General features: G+C 39.5%; 1 protein-coding gene across 1 annotated transcript in view; it reads left to right on the forward strand.

Moving 5' to 3' along the window:
• The window catches only part of LOC104649919 (uncharacterized), a 71,617-nt gene that overhangs the window by 13,096 nt on the left and 34,154 nt on the right, over positions 1–24,367 (forward strand). The window contains exon 3 of the mRNA XM_074400177.1: positions 2,993–3,087. The gene's annotated coding sequence lies outside the window, so the exon portion shown is untranslated. The remainder of the gene's footprint in view (positions 1–2,992; positions 3,088–24,367) is intronic.

Raw genomic sequence — 24,367 nt, forward strand, 5'->3', positions numbered from 1 at the left:
GAAACCACAACAGTATACAGAATTGTGAGATATTTAATATGTTTTCTAAAATCATAAAATGACAAAAGTCCACATTATTAAATTTATAATGTACATTGTATTGTATCAAGGAGAAGCCTTCCTGCTCATTTGATATCCACTGAATCTGACAGGTTTAGTAAATGAATGAATGACTGACTAGTGGCATTACTACATACATGTTCAAAACCTTGTATCGACCTCACTGTAAATATTTCTTCCTATTTATAAAGAGCTCTTAACGACAGATCCTTTCATATACAAAGTATGACTATATGTCTAGTACGAAATTGTAAGAGGAGATTTTCAGATTACCCACAGTTACAATTATGAATATCAAAAAGGAATGTTACCATTTAAAATTTTTAAAAATTTTTAAGAAATTGAATTTTTAGGAAACATTGTTTTATTTCAAAATTTAAAATCAGCTTTGTCATATTTAATTATGGTTTTTGAGTTATACAGTTTTTGAGCATTGTAAATATAGACCCAGCAAAAGAAAAAGAAAAAAATAGGAAAATATTTACATGTTAAACTACAGTGAATTAAGTTAATGTATAAGGCCAATAGAGTAATTGTTACTTCTGCCAGATGGCATTTTACATTTTGATAAAAAGATACATTCTTAATCATATATGTCAAGGAAAAGCGACCATATGTTGTTAAACACTTCCAATTTGTCATTTAATTGAAAAGGCACTACTGATATTGCCATAAATTTTTTTTGGTGATGTAGTCTATCCTTGGTGTCAATAAAATGTAATCTTTTCAGGTAATTTCCTTAGTTATCTTTGACTGTTTGATCTAATAATTCAGTGAAGAATTGTCTTAGCATCTGCAAAGAAAGAACACCATACAGTGAATAAATCAGAATCCAGAGTATATATTCAAGTTACTACTAGACGAGAAGCATAACCTCTGTTTTTAAGAAGCTCTAGAATTTAATTTACTATATTCTAGTAAAGTGGATAAAATATATCGAGTAAATCAAATGATTACAAATTGATTTTCCTTAAAGTTCAGAAACTGGTATATTATTTTTGTTTTGTTTTGTTTTTGAGACAGAGTCTTGCTCTGTTGCCCAGGCTGGAGTGTGGTAGCACGATCTCCGGCTCTCTGTAACCTCCACCTCCTTAGTTCAAATGATTCTTCTCCCTCAGCCTCCCTAGTAGCTGGGGTTGCAGGTGCATGCCACCACGCCCAGCTAATTTTTGTGTTTTTAGTAGAGATGGGGTTTCACCCTATTAGCCAATTTGGTCTTGAACTCCTGACCTCAAGTGATCCACCCACCTCGACTGCCCAAAGTGCTAGGATTATAGGCATAAGCTACCTCACCTGGCCCAGTATATTCTTAAGATTAAAAAAAAAAAAAAAAAGATGGTAACTATTTTAAAAAACAGTTTTCCTCTTTAAAAAAAAAAAAAAAAGATGTTTAATAAAAAAAATTAAGGAAGACAGAAAATAGCATTCAATCTACAATAGAAAAAGGAAACTGATATTACATGATTATTAAAACAGATTTTATGTGCCTTTATTTCTTCTACTCTACTTTTTTTGATAAGGATATCTTGGCTGGGTGTGGTGGCTGATGCCTGTAATCCCAGCACTTTGGGAGGCTGAGGCAGGCAGATCATAAGGTCAAGAGATCGAGACCATCCTGGCTAACATGGTGAAATGCCATCTCTGTAAAAAATAAAATCCAGTCTAGTGCCTTTGGTGATTTTAAAAAAAGAGAGAGAGAGAGGGATATCCCAGCCCCTCTTCCTCTGTCACCCTTCACCCATTTCTCTTCTCATGCTACAGGGCTCCATAGATTATTTCTTTCAGGCTTAAAATCTGAATTACGAACTACATGCTGAAGACTTGCAAATTTATATTGTCTGTGCATCTCTCTTCTCCAGACTTTTCACTGTTATATGGCTGTCACTATCTGTTCTCTAGTTGATGGACATTTGGGTTGTTTCCAATTTTTTGCTATTTATGAACAATGCTACTGTGAATATTTTATGTGTCTCCTAGTGTATCCGATCAAGAGATTCTCAAGTAAAAGATCTAGAAGTAAAATTGCTAGATTCCTTATAAGACATACATGTCAATTTTACTAGATCGTACCAAATTGTATTCCAACATGATGTTAAAAATATCTCATTACTCTGTGACATCACTAACAATGTTGTTAGACTTATTTTTGACAATCTAATGAAAATAGTTATATATTATTTGTTTTAATTTATCTGTTTCTAATTACTAATAAGATTGAATGTGTTTCATAGTTGTTGGCCATTTATATTTTTTCTTTTCTGAAATTCCAATTCATGACTTGGGCACATTTTTCCTCTAGAGTTATCCATCCTTTTTTGCATACTTTCAAACTCTTCATTCACACTTCAGTAAAATGAAACTCAATGAGGATATGTTACATGGGAAAGGTAATGTAGTTAGCAGAACTCAAAATTCATAGTAACCAGCATGTGGGATTGGGGAAGAAAGCAATTTATATGCAACCAATGTCATTTCCTTCTATGTTATTTTTTTTTTTTTCTAAAATAAACACAAGTGAAATACTAGATTTCAGTGACACTTAAGATTGTGTTGCCAGGCATGGTGGGTCACGCCTGTAATGCCAGCACAGGAGACCAAGGTGGGCAGATCGCTTGAACCACGCCTGGCCAAGATATCCTTCTCAAAAAAATAGAGTAGGCTAGCCCAGGCAACATGGCGAAACCCTGTATCTACAAAAACAAAACAAACAAAAACAAAAACAAAAATTAGCCAGGTGTGGTGGCACATGCCTGTAGTCCTAGCTACTTGGGGGCTTGAGGCAGGAGGATCACCTGAGCCTAGGGAGGTTGAAGCTGCAGTGAGCCATCATAGAGTCACTGTACTCCAGCCTGGGTGACAAAGTAAGATCCTGTCTTTAAAAAACAAAACAAAAACAAAAAAACAAACAAAAACATCGTATTTTACACTTCAGGTTGCATATGATCACCTCCTTTCTGAGCCAGACGGACATATGGGCTTTGCAGGCCAATGAGATTGGAATGCTGTTCCGAGGATGCTACCCTCACAGTGAGTATTGAGAAGTCACAGGTCCATTAATTAAATTGGCAAATAAGTAAGGAAATTCCAAACAAACTTTCCACCAATCTTGGAAACTCAAATCTGGGGGAATGGAGTGTGAAACTGTCTAGTGTAATAAAGATGCCCATGTGAGTCTGATTTTTCCATTACTTTGGATGTATCTACTCACTGTCTAAAGTGACTGAGACACAAAACCAAAATAAAGTGAATTTCTTATTGTTTGTCATGAGTACCATACACAAGATAATTTCAGACAGGTCATGAATATTTTCTGTATTAATGAGAATATACTTATTTTGATGTATAATAGAAAAATAGAACATGTCAGATCTGTGATACATCTTTCTTAAATTTTTGAAAGAGGGTTTCACTCTGTCATACAGGATGTAGTGCAGTGGGCAGTCATGACTCACTGCAGCCTTGACCTCCTGGACTCAAGTGGTCTTCCCACTTCAGCCTCCCAAAGAGCTGAGACTACAGGTGTGAGGCACCATAACTGGCTTCTTATAAAATTTTGTATCCAACTTTTATCACCACACTTTGTGACAAAGAAAATGCCACAGTAATAATTGTTTTAGTGATAGAACACATGACTAAAGATGAGAATAATTTGGGTTTGTTTTTTTTTTTTTTTTTTTTTGAGACGGAGTTTCACTCTTGTTACCCAGGCTGGAGTGCAATGGCGTGATCTCGGCTCACCGCAACCTCCACCTCCTGGGTTCTGGCAATTCTCCTGCCTCAGCCTCCGGAGTAGCTGGGATTACAGGCACACGCCACCATGCCCAGCTAATTTTTTGCACCTTTAGTAGAGACGGGGTTTCACCATGTTGACCAGGATGGTCTCGATCTCTTGACCTCGTGATCCACCCGCCTCGGCCTCCCAAAGTGCTGGGATTACAGGCTTGAGCCACCGCGCCCGGCCAGTTTGGGGTTTTTAACCTAGAAAATAAAACTAAGGGATGAATTCAAATGAATGCTAAATTATTTCAAGAAAAATGCTGAATGTCCTCTATTCCATAGAAGACACAGAATGATAATTATGAAGAGCTATATTAATTATAAATAAAGAAGGTTTTATCAACTGTAAGGATAGAATAAAGTATTTCAGGGCTGGGAACAGTGGCACATGCCTCTAATCCCAGCACTTTGAGAGGCCTAGGTGGGTCAGTCAGTTGAGTTCAGGAGTTGAGGCCAGCCTGGGCAACATGGTGAAACCCTGTCCCTACAAAAAAATGTGATAATTAGCCAGGCATGGTTGTGCATGCCTGTAGTTCCAGGTACTTGGGAGGCTGAGGCGGGAGGATGACTTGAGACTGGGAGATTGAGGCTGCATTGGGCCATGATCATGCCACTGCTCTCCAGTGTGAGCAACAGAGTGAGGCGTGTCTCATAAATAAATAAATAAAATATTTTGGTTCTTAAGAGCTTTGAAAAAAGATGAATGGGGAGGTGCCCAATTTTTGAATAATAATAATGTCCTATTCATTACTCAAGAAGTTTTATAGATGAAAGAAGCTGAAGTACCTCCCCTAAAATTATTGGGATGTAGGTCAGTCAAAGAAAGTAGAAGAACCCAGTATCTTTGGACTATGATTTTTTTTTTTTTAATGTTGACATGGGGGACTCGCTCTATTACCCTTCTGGCCTCCAACACTTGGTATCAGCCAGGCATAGTGACTCACACCTGTAATCACAGCACTTTGGGAGACCAAGGCAGGCAGATCATGAGGTCAGGAGTTCCAGACCAGCCTGGCCAATATAGTGAAACCCCATCTCTACTAAAAATCCAAAAAATTAGCTGGGTGTAATGGCGCACACCTGTAGTCCTAGCTGCTCGGGAGGCTGAAGCAGGAGAATCACTTGAACCTGGGAGGCAGAGGTTGCAGTGAATCAAGATTGTGCCACTGCACTCTAGCCTGGTCGGCAGTGCAAGACTCCGTTTCAAGAAAAAAAAAAAAATGCACTTGGTCTCAAGTGACCCTCCCGACTCAGCCTCCCAAGTAGCTGGGATTACAGACATGCACCACCATGAGAACTTTTTTAAAAAAATAATTTTTTTTTTAAATTTTTACTTTAAGTTCTGGGATACATGTGCTGAATGTGCAGGTTTGTTACATAGGTATACATCATCACTGGTCATTGGAGAAATGCAAATCAAAACCGTAACACCGGTTAGGATGGCAATCACTAAAAAGTCAAGAAACAGCAGATGCTGGAGAGAATGTGAAGAAATAGGAATGCTTTTACACGCTTGGTGGGAGTGTCAATTAGTTCAGCCATTGTGGAAGACTGTGGTGATTCCTGAAGGGTCTAGAACCAGAAATACCATTTGACCCAGCAATCCCTTACTGGGAATATACCCGAAGGATTATAAATCATTCTACTGTAAAGACACATACACACGTATATTTATTGCAGCAATATTGTCAATAGCAAAGACTTGGAACCAACCCAACATCAATGATAGACTGAATAAAGAAAATGTGGAGCCGGGCGCGGTGGCTCAAGCCTGTAATCCCAGCACTTTGGGAGGCCGAGGCGGGTGGATCATGAGGTCAAGAATGGGAGGCCGAGGCGGGTGGATCACGAGGTCAAGAGATCGAGACCATCCTGGTCAACATGGTGAAACCCCATCTCTACTAAAAATACAAAAAATAAGCTGGGCATGGTGATGCGTGCCTGTAATCCCAGTTACTCAGGAGGCTGAGGCAGGAGAATTGCTTGAACCCAGGAGGCGGAGGTTGCAGTGAGCCGAGATCGCGCCATTGCACTCCAGCCTGGGTAACAAGAGTGAAACTCCATCTCATAAAAAATAAATAAAAAATAAAAAATAAAAATAAAAAAAATAAAAATAAAAAAAGAAAATGTGGCACATATACACCATGGAGACCTTTTTTTGAACTAACATCAGTGATCACTTGGAGACACTGTTTATGTGACTTATTGCTTAAGACAATTAGCTACATCAAATCCCTGCCACAGGACTCTTAACGAACTGGTTTTTATTCCAGGATTCAGATAAGTGTGGTATTGTCACTTGGTTTTTGTTTCAATCTGCCCAATTGCTGTTTGCATGAAATTTTACATTCTTCTTAAGCAGGCATCCCCAAACTACGGCCCAGCATGCGGCCCCCTGAGGCCATTTATCCGGCCGCTGCCGCACTTCAGGAAGGGGCACCTCTTTCATTGGTGGTCAGTGAGAGGAGCACAGTATGTGGCAGCCCTCCAACGGTCTGAGGGACAGTGAACTGGCCCCCTGTGTAAAAAGTTTGGGGACGCCTGTTCTTAAGAATTGGAGTAAAAATATTTTTCTTAACTTCGTAAAATCCTCAAACTGGGTCCTATTTGAGTGTTGAAGGTGGGAGGAGGGTAAAGATTGAAAAACTACCTGTTATATTGATAATCTGGGTGACAAAATTATCAGTACACTCTCAACACCCAGTTTACCCATGTAACAAACTTGCACATGTAGTCCTTGAACCTAAAATAAAAATTGGAAAATAAATAATTTACAAAACTAAAAATAAATAAAACACTTTAAAGCCTGAAACCCAAAAATTAATAAATAAAATCTTCAAACTGGATTTTTACTCTGCACTGGATTTTTACTGGATAGTTTACTGTTAAAAATACTTGAAGTTTACTTTTCAGTATATTTAAAGAGTAAAATGTTTGTGACTTATTGGTTAGGACTTACATAAAGCTTCTAAACTTTTTATAAAATGAAGTTGATCCACTCACAAACATGAAGATTAAACAGAAATTTGTTAGGTACCAGAGAATATTGCTCTAGTTAAACTTCAAAAGCTTTCTTAGCCCCTAATGAGGTAGTTTGAACAAGATCATCTTTGTTGGATGATATTAATTGGGTCTATAACGAGTTCTATTTCTAGAGTATAACTATTTTTATAATGAACATAATTTGTAGACTAGTTCACTATAAACCGTTTCTAATCTTTTTATTAGTTTTCTGAGCACTTTCAGATTTCTTTATGTAATTATGGTGAATGTAATAAATTAAGCAGTAATCTTAATGCTTTAAGATGTTAGTGTAAAACAGTCATTTCCTAACAGTTGGGTGAAAATGAACTAATTCATGGAGACAATTTGATATTTGTTCACAAAATGACAAGAATTTTTTACAGATAAACTTTTGCTTTTAAAATCTCAGCTGTTGAATGAAAAGGCACAAAAGTGGTAATTCTGAGACTACAAAAAACTTGATTAATAAGTAAAGGGAAGATTATCTTTTCTTAATGAGAGATAACTTTATTTTGTGCTTCAAAACATAATTGGGCTGGACATTGTGGTTCACACCTGTAATCTCAGTGCTTTTTGGAGGCCAGGGTGGGCGGATCACTTAAGGTCAGGAGTTTCGAGACCATCCTGGCCAATATGGCGAAACCCCATTTCTACTGAAAATACAAAAATTAGCTGGGCATGGTGGCACATGCCTGTAATCCCAGCTACTCAAGAGGCTGAGGCAGGAGAATAGCTTAAACCCAGGAGATGGAGGTTACAGTGAGTCGAGATGGCACCACTGTACTCCAGCCTAAGCAATAAGACTTCATCTCAAAAAAAAAAAAAAAAATTGGGCCATTAATGCTTATACAAGAACAGTTGAGCTATTAATTGTTCTGACTGAAAAATAGTTAAATATAATACATCAAATCTTATATATGCATTTATATTTTTTTTCATAAAGTAACTTTAATGAGACTAGAATGCAAAAAGGCTTGCTTGAGTTATGATATACTAACTGTGGTATCTCTGCTCTGGAATCGCTTCAAAGGTGATACTTTATAATAAAATGCTTTGGAAATTTGGATGACATCAGTGCATTATGCCAGATTTCACTAGTATGTTAAATGTTTCTAGTGAATTTGGAAATGTAGGAGGAATTTAAAAATAACTTTAGGCTGGGCACAGTGGCTTATGCCTGTAATCCCAGCACTTTGGGAGGCCAAGGCAGGTGGATCACCTGACATCAGGAGTTCGAGACCAGCTGGGCATGGTGGCACACACCTGTAGTCCCAGCTACTCTGGAAGCTGAAGCAGGAGAATCCCTTGAACCCAGGAGGCAGAGGTTAGTTACAGTGAGCCGAGATTGCGCCACTGCACTCCAGCCTGGTGACAGAGAGAGACTCTCTGTCTCAACAAAAAAACAAAAACGGCCAGGCGCGGTGGCTCACGCCTGTAATCCCAGCACTTTGGGAGGCCGAGGCGGGTGGATCACGAGGTCAAGAGATCAACACCATCCTGGTCAACATGGTGAAACCCCGTCTCTACTAAAAATACAAAAAATTAGCTGGGCATGGTGGTGCATGCCTGTAGTCCCAGCTACTCGGGAGGCTGAGGCAGGAGAATTGCCGGAACCCAGGAGGCAGAGGTTGCGGTGAGCCGAGATCACGCCATTGCACTCCAGCCTGGGTAACAAGAGTGAAACTCTATCTCAAAAAAAAACAAAAAACAAAAAACAAAACAAAAAAAAAAACGAATAACAATAAACAAAAAAATGCTGTTTATTTTGTTAGTGTAAAAAAGGATTTATTTCAATGGTTAGTCTAATGTTTCATTTAATCTTCCCAAAAAGATAGTAAAAAGAAAAAAAAATTGCACAAAAAGTCTGGAAACCTGCTGCTGCTACCTTTGTGACTTTAGGTCATTTACCAGCTTTGGGCCTCAGTGTGCAGAGAGAGTGGTGTTTAACTTCTTATTCTTAGTCTCACTCTTATTCTAGCAATGGAACATTTTGTCAAACGGAATCTTACATAGTGCACCAATATATAAAACTGATAAATGCAGAGCTGCTCTGCTAAGGTGGTGGGTGGGAAAAACCTGGAGCCCTCTCCAGATTTGTTGATGCTATTTTTTGCTGTATAAGAGTTTCAGAAAACATTTAATGGCTTTGCTTTTTCTTCTGGGTTGTGTATAATCAGAAAAATATCTTGCCGGGCGCGGTGGCTCAAGCCTGTAATCCTAGCAGTTTGGGAGGCCGAGGCGGGTGGATCACGAGGTCGAGAGATCGAGACCATCCTGGTCAACATGGTGAAACCCTGTCTCTACTAAAAGTGCAAAAAATTAGCTGGGCATTGTGGCACGTGCCTGTAATCCCAGCTACTCAGGAGGCTGAGGCAGGAGAATTGCCTGAGCCCAGGAGGTGGAGGTTGCGGTGAGCCGAGATCGCGCCATTGCACTCCAGCCTGGGTAACAAGGGCGAAACTCCGTCTCAAAAAAAAAAAAAAAAGAAAAAAAGAAAAATATCTTATAGTGTAAAACTTTTAAAACATCTCTTCTTTCTTCAAAAATTTTTATATTCAAACCTTTCATTGATCTGGATTTTATTTTGGTGTAAGGGCTTCAGCTTCACATTTTTTGAGGTTTCTACCTAGTTTTCCCTCCATCTATTAAGCAATTTGTCTTTATCCTGTTGATTTGAAATGTCAACTTTCTAATGTAATAAACTGTCCATATCATGGAATCTGTTTCTAGTTTCTGGTACTTAAGTTTTAGGAATCTCTCCCCATTCTGCCCATTCTGCCATTCACCAATGACCAAGAAGGACAAATACCTTGTAGTCCTGTTTTTACATTTTATTTTTATTTTTTATGTGAAGACTTTCAGTTATATACACAAATGGTTAGCTTTGTTTAACTTGCATGTCACATTTACCATTCCTCATTGTCAGCTGTGTAAAAAATATTGTCATCTATTACATCTACAATCAAATAAGACATTGAGTGGTCCCCCCACCTTATCCAAGGAGGACATGTTCCAAGATTTCCAGTGGATGTCTGACACCTTAGACAATACCAAGCCATATATATGTGTCTGTGTGTGTGTGGGGGGGGGGTGTATAAATATATATACTGTGCACAAATTTCTTTTTTCTTCTTCACAATATCACAGATAGAAGATTTGTTCTTATCATAGATCACAACAAACTCAGCATATGATTTTATTTCTTTCCTTATTGAGTACTTTCATCTTTTCACTTAAAGAAGCATTTGATGGCTTCTTGGCATAGCCAAATTGCTAGCACCACTACTCTTGCATTTGGGGGCCATTATTAAATAAAATAAAAGTTGTTTGAATACAAGTACTGTGATACCACAACAGTCCATCTGTTGATTTGATGGCTACTCAGTAGCCAAGATGGCTACTGAGTGATTAATGAACAGGTAGCAGTCTACAGCATGGAGATGCTGGATACAGGGCTGATTCCCGTCTGGGTAAGACTGAGCAGGACAATGTGAGATTTCATCACACCACTCAGAATGGTGTACAGTTTCTAACTTAAACCTAAAATGCAATTTAAAAAAAAATAAAATAAAAAAATAATAAAAATAAAAAGAATTATTTATTTCTAGCTGGGCACAGTGGCTCACACCTGTAATCCCAGCAGCACTTTGGGAGGCTAAGGCGGGTGCATCACCAGGTCAGGAGTTTTAGACCAGCCTGACCAACATGGTGAAACACCGTCTTTAAAAAAAAAAAGAATTATTTATTTCTGAAAACTTTCACTTAAAATTTTCAGACCATGGTTAGCCACAAAATTGCCAATAAGCGGAGACTACTACATATAAATTATTATTAGAGTGCTAAGAGCTTGAATTCTAGAGTCAGAATGGGGACAATTATGATACTCAGTAGGGTTAATTATGATAGTAGGGTTATTGTGAGGATTAAATGACTTAATATTTGTAGACTACTAAGCATTATGTCTTGTTGTATATAATCTATAAATCTATGTAGTTTGTAAGTGATACATTTTATCTTTTTAAAAGTTGGCTACCCTTAAATATTTCATTGTATTTATTTTATTTTATTTTATTTTATTTTATTTTATTTTATTTTATTCTTGATACAAGGTCTCACTCTCTTACTAAGGCTGGAGTGCAGTGGTGCAATCAGAGCTCACTGCAGCCTTAGTCTCCTGGGCTCAAGCAATCCTTCCACTTCAGCCTCCTAACTAGCTGAGACTACAGGTGTGCTCCATACCTAGCTGATTTTTTTTTTTTTTTTTTTTGTAAAGACTTGGATCTCCCTATGTTGCCTAGGATAGTCTCAAACTCCTGAGCTCAAGGGATCCTCCGACCTCAGTCTGGCCTCCCTTGAATTTTTAATATGCTTATTTAACTTATCAGTCTCTACATTTAATCAGTATCTCTCTCATTTCTGGCTAAGCAGGAACCTTAACATGCTGAACTCCAATCAACTTCTCTTTCATCTTTCAAATTATTATTGTCCAGTTTCATCTTGCTTTTGAACATCTCATGATTAATCATTAAATTTATTTTTTCACAGTCAATGTTAGACTTACCCTCATGATTACTGATTTCTTTGCTTACCATTGTTTCTTGCATATGGACTTTATTGCCTTCTTGTTGAAATATATCATTTATTCTTTAAGTGAAAATCTGTGAATAGTAAACTACCTTTGACTTTGAAAATATGTTTTTTGTTACTCTTATATGATAATTTAGCTACTACGTTCTAGGTTTTTGGTTATTTTCCCTCAGAATATTAAAAATACTGTTCAGTTTTCAGTCATTTATTTTTGCTACTTTTTGTAGGTACTTTTTTTTTTTTTTTTAATTTGGTGATGGTTTCTTTTTGTTTGTTTTTACTTCTGAGATTTTTGTCCTTAAATTTAGTATATATATATATAAATGTTATACATATATAATATATATATAATAATGTTATATATATATAATGTTTTATATATATATATATGGCAATGATTCATTTTAACTTAATTTTTCAGATTTCAGTGCCCTTCTTCAGTTTGAGGAATTCAAGTGTTTCATCAGTTCTGAAAAATTCTCAGCCATCTTCTTTTCTTTGCTTTCCTCCACTTCTCTCCACTCCTTTCATCTGTAACTGCTATTAGAGATATATGGTTGGCCCTTGCACAATGGGAGTGAAAAAGATTAGGAGCACTGAGCCCTGTGCAGTCTGAAATCTGTGTATAGCTTTTGATATTCCCCAAATTTAGTTATTAATAGCCTATTGTTGAAAAGAAGCCTTACCTATAATATAGTCAATTAACACATATTTTGTATGTCATATGTATTTTTTTAAAGATGGAGTTTTGCTCTGTTATTTAGGCTGTAGTGCAGTGGTTTGTTCATACCTCACTGCAGCCTCAAACTTCTGGCCTTACAAATCCTCCTTCCTCAGTCTCCTGAGAAGCTGGAACTAAAGGTGCAAGGCAACTTGCCCAGCTGATAATCTTTTGCTTGTTAAACCAGTAAGATGTTTGAGTTGTTTGTTATGCAACATAAACCTAGTCTCTCCAGAGTGGTCTTTCTTGCTTAGTATCCCCCTTTTCTAAAATCTTCTTGCTGGGACTCTGACTAGGAGTTTTCTATCCCTCAGAATCCCAGTAGGAAACAGATACATATTTAGAAGACAGTTTAATGAAAACTTCATTAAGAGATGTGGGCAAGTTTAGGGGAACTCAACAAGGGATAGTGTTAGAATGGAATTAGGTTCGTCAATGGTAGACAGCCGTTACTACCCTTAGACTTATAGGGGCAAAGGAAGTAGTTGTAACCAGGACCTGAGAGGAGATCCGTAGCCACATGTTATGGACCATCTGACAGGAACTCTGGCCTTAGTGGAATTCAGACATTCTCAAGCTAAGACCTGGCAAGGGAGGAGCCAGAAAACTGAATACATTAATTGAAGCTCGTCCATTCCACAGGCCCGAGGGCTGCGGGCCATCTTTGAATGTCGCACAACACAAATTCGTAAACTTTCTTAAAACTTTAAGAAATTTTTTTGCGATTTTTTTTTTTTTTTTTTAGCTCATCTGCTATCATTAGTGTGAGTATATTTTATGTGTGGTCCAAACAATTCTTCCTCTTCCATTGTGGTCCAGGGAAGCCAAAAGATTGGATACCCCTGTGCTAATTTCTTTCTTTTCCTGCTCTCTTACTTCCTGCAATTAGCCAAACCCAACCAGAAGCCAGAAGGGAAGGAAGTCTTCTAGAGGCCAGCCTCTCAGGGCAGAGAGTGGGGTGGGGAAAGTGGGGAAGGTGAAGTATGGATGTTGAGGGACCAACAGAAAAAAATATCCAGTGCAAGCCTCATCAAGTCTTAATATATCCTGCTCTAGAAAATTAAATCAACAAATGACATCTAAGGAGGAATTTCATGGCCAAACCACACCTTGACAATCACTTTGAAAGTTATAAGGATTAGGAAAAATGCACTGATTTTAGCAGACCATGCTGGGATATTCACTCAATTTAGGGGACCATGTGTGTCTTCCCTGAGATTAATTAAAAATTACTTTAGAATTAATTAAGGTGGTTTTTTCCAGTTCTGTGAAGAAGGTCATTGGTAGCTTGATGGGAATAGTGTTGAATTTGTAAATTACTTTGGGCAGTATGGCCATTTTCACAATGTTGATTCTTCCTAACCATGAACATGGAATGTTTCTCCATCTGTTTGTGTCCTCTCTTATTTCGTCGAGCAGTGGCTTGTAGTTCTCCTTGAAGAGGTCCTTTACGTTCCTTGTTAGTTGTATTCCTAGGTATTTTATTCTCTTTGTGGCAATTGCGAATGGCAGTTCGTTCTTGATTTGGCTCTCTTTAAGTCTGTTACTGGTGTATAGGAATGCTTGTGATTTTTGCACGTTGATTTTGTATCCTGAGACTTTGCTGAAGTTGTTTATTAGTTTCATGTGTGTACCTATGCAACAATCTTGCATGTTCTTCACATGTACCCCCAAACCTAAAATGCAATTTTAAAAAAAGGGAAAAAAAGAATTAACTAATTAAAATTAAAAATTTAAAAATAAAAACAGGAAATGGGTGTATTTATATCTGAACTGAATAAACTTTAAAAATAAGATGATCAGTGTATTTTATCTTTAAAATCACCTTCCTACCAACGTTGTAAGATGTAATTTTGGCCATCCAGTAACTTCCCACTCTAGTTTATTGTGAATTATTTCACTACATAAACCTAATCTTATCCATCTTTAAAACCCCAGTATCTTGCATGGTTCTCAAGAAGTAGAATAAATGAATGAATAATTAGATGTTAACCACAAACGATTCTGCAGGATGGAGAGTGAAGGAATTTATACTTTACTTGAATAAGAGTTTATATCTGTGCTGTAACAATGCAGCCCTATTTTGAAGGATGCACACAGTTGTTGGAAATGGGAACAGAAGTTTATTTTAGTGCCCCCCGTTGTTTTGTTTTGTTTTGCTTTTAAGAATAATCTGTGAACTCAAGTGAATTATGTCATTATAAAGGTAAATTTATTTTGGCTGTATGTTTTTGAAAAATTATTTTCAAACTTTTTCCCTTCCTTTACTTCTTCTTCATCTTCCTTCCCACCCCTTCCCCTCTCCCTCCTTCTCCCCTTCCTTCTTCCCTTCCCCTTCCTTTTCCCTTTCCCTTTCCCCTTTTCTTTATTTTGTCTCACTGTCACCCAGGCTACAGAGCAGTGACGTGATTTCAGCTCACTGCAACCTCCACCTCCCATGTTCAAGCAATTCTCTTGTCTCAGCCTCCTGAGTAGTTGGGACTACAGTACAGATGCCCGCCATTATACGCAGCTAATCTTTGTGTGTTTAGTAGAGATGGGGTTTTATCATGTTGGACAGGCTGGTCTTAAATTCCTGGACTCAAGTGATCCACCCATGTTGGCCCCTCCCGAAGTGCTGAGATTACAGGTGTAAGCCATCACACCCTGCCCTTGCTTCTTTTTTATTTTTGTTTGTTTTTTAGAGATGGGATCTCTCTATATCTCCCAGACTGAAGTGCAGTGGCATAGGCATGATCATAGCTCACTGCAACTCCTGGGCTCAAGCAACCCTTCTGCCTCAGCCTAGCTGCAGTCCTGTAGCTAGGACTACAGGTGTGCATCACCACACCTTGCAAATTTTTTATTTTTATTTTTATAGAGACAGTCTCACTATGTTGCCTAGGCTGGTCTCAAACTCCTGGCCTCAAGCAATCCTCTAGCCTCAGTCTCCTAAAGTGTTGGGATTACAGGCATGAGCCACCATGTCTCACCTCTTATATTTTATTATTATTATTTTGAGACAAAGTCTCATTCTATCACCCAGGCTGGGGTGCAGTGGCGGGATCACAATTCACTGCAGCCTCAAACACCTGGCCTCAAGTGATCCCACCTCACCCTCCAGAGTAGCTGGGACTACAGGTGTGCACCACCAATTTGGCTAATTTTTGATTCATGTTTTGTAGAGATGAGGTCTCTCTGTGTTGCTCAGGCTGCTCTTGAACTCCTGGACTTAAGTGATCCGCCCTCCTCAGTCCCCCAAAGTGCTGGGATTACAGGCCTAAACCATGGGCCCAGCCACTTCTTGGCCTCTTTTATATCTTTAACCAGTGAAGCTTTAAGATAAAATGCTCTTTATTCTTTATTAGTAACATATTACTTTTGGCAAATCTCACAACCATGGGACACCAACCAATCAATTTCAGCATGGAGGTTAAGAACAGCTGCTCTCTAGCCTGGGCAACATAGCCAGATCTTGTCTCTGATTTAAAAAAAAAAAAAAAAAAAAAGTCAAGGAGTAATGGCTCACATCTGTAATCCTGGCACATTGGGAAGCTAAGGTGGGAGGATGACCTGAGCCCAGGAGTTTGAGACCAACCTGGGCAACACGGCAAAACCCCGTCTCTACCAAAAATACAAAAATTAGGGGTGTGGTAGCACATGCCTATAGTCTTAGCCACCCTGGAGGCTGAGGTGAGAGAATGGCTTGAGCCCAGGAGGCAGAGGTTGCAGTGAGCTGAGATTACATCACTGCACTCCAGCCCGGGTGATAAGAGTCAGACCTTGTCTCAAGATAAATAAATAAATACCCAGGCATGGTGGCCCATACCTGCAGTCCTAGCTATTCAGGAGTCTGAGGCAGGAGACTGAGGCTGCATTGAGCTGTGATCACACCACTGCCCTCCAGCCTAGACAGCAGAGCAACACCTTGTCTCAAAAAAAGAAAAAGAACAACAGTTCTCAGGCTTACATAATTTAGCTGATTATTTACATTGTTAAAATATTAAGTGTGAAGGATGCAAGCATGAGGGCCTATGTATTTAGTTTATAAGAGGTAGGAAAAATTATGAACAATTATGTCTATGTTCTGCTGAAGAAAACTATAATACTTTTGACAGAACCTACTGTCATTTATGATAATTAAGAATCAATATATAAAACATTTACCTAGAAATCATTGTTTTTCTTATTTTATTTTATTTTTCTAAGACGAGCCATATTTAGGTAGAATGACTTACTTCAAATACTTTTAAGGGTGGATGGTGGATAAAGGATTAATGGGTACAAAAAATGCAGTTACATAGTAGGAATAAGATCTAGTGTTAGGTGGCACACTAGACTATTATTGTTAACTATAGTAGCCGTAGTTAACAATACTTATTACAGTTACCAATAATTTATGCTATATTTCAAAATAACTAGAGGAATGGATGTTGAATGTTCCCAAATAACAATGTTGAGGTGATGGATATCCCAGTTACCCTGATTTGATCATAACACATTGGTATAAAAATGCATGTATCCCATAAATATGTACAACTATTCTGTAGCCATACAAATTAAAAATTAAAATTATAAAAGGAATTTTATAATGATAGATATCAGTTGATATAAAATTTAAATGAGGTAGCTTAGAAGTATACGAATGGATTCATAGGTTTTGTTTTTGAGACAAGGTCTCACTGTCACCCAGGCTGAAGTTTAATGTGCAATCATAGCTCACTGCAGCCTGGATTTCCCAGGCTTAAGCGATCCTCCCACCTCAGCCTCCCAAGTAGCTGGGAGTACTGGCCCATGCCACCATGCCCAGCTGATTTTTGTATTTTTTTGTGGAGACGGGGTCTCACTGTTTTTGCCCAGGCTGGTCTCGAAATCCTGGGTTCAAGTGATCCTCCCACTTCAGCCTTCCAAAGTGCTGGGATTACAGATATGAGCCACTGTTCTCAGCCTGGATTAGTGGTTTTGATAGCTGAGGAAGATTAACATACCTAAATATTTTGCTTCCAGATACTGGAGGTAAAGCTGAATAACTGCTTACTCATTTTTTCCCTAAGAATTGTGATATACTTGTTAATAAAAATTAAAATGTTAAGATCTGCCTTTTTAAAAATGATCAAAACAGAAAAGATGATGAATGAGAAAGAAATAGTAAGAAAGACAAAAAGAAAAAACACAGAGATAAAAAAGAAAAATGCTACAAATATATATTGAGTACTGCAGGAGTCTAGGAAAAAAACTATTTTTTTCTTTCTTTCTTTCTTTCTTTTTTTTTTTTTAGACAGAGTCTCTATCACCAGGCTGGAGTGCAGTGGTGCGATCCCAGCTCACTGCAACTTCCGTTTTACAGTTTCAAGCAATTCTCCTGCCTCAGCCTCCTGAGTAGCTGGGACTGTAGGCGCGTACCACCATGCCCAGCTAATTTTTTGTGCTTTCTAGTAGAGACGGGGTTTTACCATGTTGGCAAGGATGACCTCCATCTCTTGACCTCATGATCCACCCACCTTGGCCTCCAAAAGTGCTGGGATTACAGGTACGAGCCACCGCACCACGCCAAAACATAACTATTTTTTTTTTATTGCATTTTAGGTTTTGGGGTACATGTGATGAACATGCAAGATTGTTGCATAGGTACACACATGGCAGTGTGGTTTGCTGCCTTCCGTCCCCTCACCTGTGTCTGTCATTTCTCCCCATGCTATCTCTTCCCACCTGCCCACCCACCCGCCCCCTCCCCCATTTCCCCCCAACGGACCCCAGTGTGTAGTGCTCCCCTCCCTGTGTCCATGTGTTGTCATTGTTCAACACCCGCCTATGAGTGAGAATATATGGTGTTTGATTTTCTGCTCTTGTGTCAGTTTGCTGAGAATGATGGTTTCCAGGTTCATCCATGTCCCTACAAAGGACGTGAACTCATCGTTTTTGATGGCTGCATAATATTCCATGGTGTATATGTACCACATTTTCCCTATCCAGTCTATCATCGTTGGGCATTTGGGTTGGTTCCAGGTCTTTGCTATCGTAAACAGTGCTGCAATGAACATTTGTGTGCACGTGTCCTTGTAGTAGAATGATTTATAATCCTTTGGATATATACCCAGTAATGGGATTGCTGGGTCAAATGGGATTTCTATTTTTAGGTCCTTGAGGAATCGCCACACTGTCTTCCACAATGGTTGAATTAATTTACATTCCCCCCAACAGTGTAAAAGTGTTCCTATTTCTCCACATCCTCTCCAGCATCTGTTGTTTCCCGATTTTTTAATGATCGCCATTCTAACTGCTGTGAGATGGTATCTCAATGTGGTTTTGATTTGCATTTCTCTGATGACCAGTGATGATGAGCATTTTTTCACATGTTTGTTGGCCTCCTGTATGTCTTCTTTTGTAAAGTATCTGTTCATATCCTTTGCCCATTTTTGAATGGGCTTGTTTTTTTCTTGTAGATCTGCTTTAGTTCTTTGTAAATTCTGGATATCAGCCCCTTGTCAGATGGGTAGGCTGCAAAAATTTTTTTCCCATTCTGTTGGTTGCCGATTCACTCTACTGACTGTTTCTTTTGCCGTGCAGAAGCTGTGGAGTTTGATTAGGTCCCATTTGTCTATTTTGGCTTTTGTTGCCATTGCTTTTGGTGTTTTGGTCATGAAGTCCTTGCCTACACCTATGTCCTGAATGGTTTTGCCTAGATTTTCTTCTAAGGTTTTTATGGTATTAGGTCTGATGTTTAAGTCTTTAATCCATCTGGAGTTAATTTTGGTGTAAGGTGTCAGGAAAGGGTCCTGTTTCTGCTTTCTGCACATGGCTAGCCAGTTTTCCCAACACCATTTATTAAACAGGGAGTCCTTTCCCCATTGCTTGTTTTTGTCAGGTTTGTCGAAGATCAGATGGTTGGGGGTATGTTGTGTTTCCTCTGAGGCCTCTGTTCTGTTCCGTTGGTCTATATCTCTGTTTTGGTACCAGTACCATGCTGTTTTGATTACTGTAGCCTTGTAGTATAGTTTGAAGTCCGGTAGTGTGATGCCTCCTGCTTTGTTCTTTTTGCTTAGAATTGACTTGGCTATGCGGGCTCTCTTTTGGTTCCATATGAAGTTTAAGATGTTTTTTTCCAGTTCTGTGAAGAAGGTCATTGGTAGCTTGATGGGAATAGCGTTGAATCTGTAAATTACTTTGGGCAGTATGACCATTTTCACGATGTTGATTCTTCCTAACCATGAACATGGAAAGTTTCTCCATCTGTTTGTATCCTCTCTTATTTCGTTGAGCAATGGCTTGTAGTTCTCCTTGAAGAGGTCCTTTACGTTCCTTGTTAGTTGTATTCCTAGGTACTTTATTCTCTTTGTAGCAATTGTGAATGGCAGTTCGTTCTTGATTTGACTCTCTTGAAGTCTATTACTGGTGTATAGGAATGCTTGTGATTTTTGCACGTTGATTTTGTATCCTGAGACTTTGTTGAAGTTGTTTATCAGTTTCAGGAGATTTTGGGCTGAGATGATGGGGTCTTCCAGGTATACAATCATGTCATCTGCAAATAGAGACAATTTGATTTCCTCCTTTCCAGTTTGAATACCCTTTATTTCTTTTTCTTGCCTGATTGCTCTGGCTAGAACTTCCAGTACTATATTGAATACGAGTGGTGAGAGAGGGCATCCTTGTCTAGTGCCAGATTTCAAAGGGAATGCTTCCAGTTTTTGCCCATTCAATATGATATTGGCTGTTGGTTTGTCGTAAATAGCTTTTATTGTTTTGAGATACGTTCCGTCAATACCTAGTTTATTGAGGGTTTTTAGCATAAAGCGTTGTTGAATTTTGTCGAAAGCCTTCTCTGCATCAATTGAGATAATCATGTGGTTTTTGTCTTTGGTTCTGTTTATGCGGTGAATTACGTTTATGGACTAGCGTATGTTGAACCAGCCTTGCATCCCTGGGATGAATCCTACTTGATCATGGTGGATGAGCTTTTTGATATGCTGTTGCAATCGGTTTGCCAGTATTTTATTGAAGATTTTTGCATCTATGTGCATCATGGATATTGGCCTGAAATTTTCTTTTCTTGTTGAGTCTCTGCCGGGTTTTGGTATCAGGATGATGTTGGTCTCGTAAAATGATTTGGGAAGGATTCCCTCTTTTTGGATTGTCTGGAATAGTTTCAGAAGGAATGGTATCAGCTCCTCTTTGTATGTCTGGTAGAATTCAGCTGTGAACCCATCTGGACCTGGGCTTTTTTTGGGTGGTAGGCTCTTTATTGCTGCCTCGACTTCAGACCATGTTATTGTTCTATTCAGGGTTTCGGCTTCTTCCAGGTTTAGGCTTGGGAGGATGCAGGTGTCCAGGAATTTATCCATTTCTTCCAGGTTTACTAGTTTATGTGCATAGAGTTGTTTGTAATAATCTCTGATGATGGTTTGGATTTCTGTGGAATCTGTGGTGATATCCCCTTTATCGTTTTTTATTGCATCAGTTTGGTTATTCTCTCTTTTCTTTTTTATTAATCTGGCTAGTGGTCTGTCTATTTTGTTGATCTTTTCGAAAAACCAGCTCCTGGATTTATTGATTTTTTGAAGAGTTTTTTGTGTCTCTATTTCCTTCAGTTCTGCTCTGATCTTAGTTATTTCCTGTCTTCTACTAGGTTTTGAGTTTTTTTGATCTTGCTCCTCTAGCTCTTTCAATTTTGATGATAGGGTGTCAATTTTCGATCTCTCCTTTCTTCTCATGTGGGCACTCATTGCTATATATTTTCCTCTAGAGACTGCTTTAAATGTGTCCCAGAGATTCTGGTATGTTGTGTCTTCGTTCTCATTGGTTTCGAAGAACATCTTTATTTCTGCCTTCATTTCATTGTTTATCCAGTCAACATTCAAGAGCAAGTTGTTCAGTTTCCATGAAGCTGTGCGGTTCTGAGTTAGTTTCTGCATTCTGAGTTCTAACTCGATTGCACTGTGGTCTGAGAGACTGTTTGTTATGATTTCTGTTCTTTTGCATTTGCTGAGGAGTGATTTATTGCCAATTATGTGGTCAATTTTAGAGTAGGTGTGATGTGGTGCTGAGAAGAATGTATATTCTGTGGATTTGGGGTGGAGAGTTCTGTAAATGTCTATTAGGTTTGCTTGTTCCAGGTCTGTATTCAGGTCCTGGATATCCTTGTTGATTTTCTGTCTGGTTGATCTGTCTAATATTGACAATGGGGTGTTGAAGTCTCCCACTATTATAGTGTGGGAGTCTAAGTCTCTTTGTAAGTCATTAAGAACTTGCCTTATGTATCTGGGTGCTCCTGTATTGGGTGCATATATATTTAGGATCGTTAGCTCTTCTTGTTGCAGTGATCCTTCTACCATTATGTAATGTCCTTCTTTGTCTCTTTTGATCTTTGTTGCTTTAAAATCTATTTTATCAGAGATGAGAATTGCAACTCCTGCCTTTTTTTGCTCTCCATTTGCTTGGTAGATCTTCCTCCATCCCTTTATTTTGAGCCTTTGTGTATCCTTGCATGTAAGATGGGTTTCCTGGATACAGCACACTGATGGGTTTTGGCTTTTTATCCAATTTGCCAGTCTGTGTCTTTTGATTGGGGCATTTAGTCCATTGACATTTAGGGATAGTATTGTTATGTGTGAATTTGATACTGTCATTTTGATGCTACCTGGCTGTTTTGTTGGTTAGTTGATGCAGATTCTTGATTGTGTTGATGCTTTTTTACCATTTGGTGTGTTTTTGGAGTGCCTGGTACTGGTTGTTCCTTTATATGTGTAGAGCCTCTTTCAGGAGTTCTTGTAGAGCAGGTTTGGTGGTGATGAAATCTCTGAGTGCTTGCTTGTTCACAAAGGATTTCATTTTTCCTTCACTTATGAAGCTTAGTTTGGCTGGATAGGAGATTCTGGGTTGAAAGTTCTTTTCTTTAAGCATGTTGAATATTGGCCCCCAACCTCTTCTGGCTTGTAGGGTTTCTGCTGAGAGATCTGCTGTGAGTCTAATGGGCTTCCCTTTGTGGGTAACCCGACCTTTCTCTCTGGCTGCCCTTAGCATTTTCTCTTTCATTTCAACCCTGGTGAATCTGACGATTATGTGCCTTGGGGTTGCTCTTCTTGAGGAATATCTTTGTGGTGTTCTCTGTATTTCCTGGATTTGAATATTGGTCTGCCTTGCTAGGTTGGGGAAGTTTTCCTGGATAATATCCTGACGAGTATTTTCCAGCTTGGATTCATTCTCTTCATCACATTCAGGTACACCTATCAGACGTAGATTAGGTCTTTTCACATAGTCCCACATTTCTTGAAGATTTTGTTCATTCCTTTTTGCGCTTTTTTCTCTGTTCTTGCCTTCTCTTTTTATTTCATTGAGTTGATCTTCGACCTCTGATATCCTTTCTTCTGCTTGGTCAATTCGGCTGTTGAAGCTTGTGCATGCTTCACGAAGTTCTCTTGTTGCGTTTTTCAGCTCCATCAATTCACTTATACTCCTCTCTATGCTGTCCATTCTCGTCAGCAGTTCGTCCAATCTTTTTTCAAGGTTCCTTTTTTCTTTGCGTTCGGTTAGAACATGTTCTTTTAGCTCACTGTAGTTTCTTACTACCCACCTTCTGAAGTCTGATTCTGTCATTTCATCACCCTCCTTCTCCATCCGGTCTGGTTCCCTTGCTGGTGAGGAGTTGTGATCCCTTTTAGGAGGAGAGGTGTTCTGGTGTCGGGAGTTTTCATCCTTTTTGCGCTGGTTTCTTCCCATTTTTGTGGGTTTATCCACCTGTTGTCTGTCTCTGTCCCAGGGAGTTGGAGCTTTATGAGTTTCTGTTGCACTACTGCCTTTTTTGATTTTTCTTTCAGGTCTGACCCGCCCAGCTAGCAGCAGGCCTAGCCACTGCCTGCCCGCAGGGGCTTTGCTGAGCTGCTGTGGGCTCCGCCCAGCTGCCCTGAGCTCTTCCCTGTAGTCCTTTCTACATGGGCATAGTTAGAACTGTCTTGGCAACGGTGGCCCCGCCTCTGTTATGGCAGACTCTCTCTGTTGTGACAGGTTGCCTCGGCAACGGCGGGTTGCCTCAGCAACGGCAGCCTGCCTCCATAGTGGTGGAGAGTCTCAGTAATGGTGGAAGCCCCTCCCCCACGGAGCCGGACCTTCCTGGTTCAGCTGTGCTTGGTTTGAAGGGCTCAACCCAGAGCTTTTCCAGTTACTGTTTTTGTTTTTGTTGTTGTTGGGGGTGGAGGGGTGGGACCAACCGAGCCTGATCACCTGGCTCCCTGACTCAGAGTCTTTTCTTTTAAGTTGAACGACCCCACGTTCCGGTGGCTTGTTGAAAAGGCGCCGGGATCTCCCGTGCTGCCACTCACGGAGTCGGCTGGAACTGCGGCGCCGGCTCCTGGCGGATTTTTTGCCTAGGAATCTCCTAGCCTGACTCGCTATTTCAGATGAATGGGCAACTCTGCTGTCTCAGGGCTCTGCTCGCCAGCTAAGAGGGCTCCCAGACCAGTGACTTTTGTACGGAGAACCGCAGCAACAGGGGGTGGTCACAGCAGCCACGCGGGCGGAATCGGCCCCGCGGGGGCCAAAACAGCCGCACAGGCTGGGACTGCGACGCTGGCGACCCCTCTGCCTGGGTATCTCCTGGTCTGTGGGCAATAAGAGTTCGTCTGGAAATGCGGCGTCCACTCACCCTCTGCACTTTCACTGGGAGCTGAAGTCCTGAGCTGTTCTTAGGCGGCCATCTTCCCAAAACATAACTATTTTAACAAATCTTTTAGAAAGATTTTCCTTTAGGGGTTCTGACCACATAGAGACATGAGGTACTTGACCCTCTTTTCTTTCTTTTTTAGACTCACGTATCAATCACTCTGCATTTAGATTGAGTCAGTTCAATGGCAAAATAAGGTGGAAAACCAGCTGATTTTCAATGTATTTCACTATTTTTCAAGAAAATACTTTGGTTCCCTATTATCTATCATATAAAATAGGTCTTAAAGGAATAATTTCTTCTTTTTTTTTTTTTTTTTTTGAGACGCAGTTTCGCTCTTGTTACCCAGGCTGGAGTGCAATGGTGCGATCTCGGCTCACCGCAACCTCCGCCTTCTGGGTTCAGGCAATTCTCCTGCCTCAGCCTCCTGAGTAACTGGGATTACAGGCACGCACCACAATGCCCAACTAATTTTTTGTATTTTTAGTAGAGATGGGGTTTCACCATGTTGACCAGGTTGGTCTCGATCTCTCGACCTTGTGATCCACCCACCTCGGCCTCCCAAA

Source organism: Saimiri boliviensis, chromosome 5, assembly GCF_048565385.1.
Source record: "Saimiri boliviensis isolate mSaiBol1 chromosome 5, mSaiBol1.pri, whole genome shotgun sequence".
Taxonomy (NCBI): Eukaryota; Metazoa; Chordata; class Mammalia; order Primates; family Cebidae; genus Saimiri; species Saimiri boliviensis.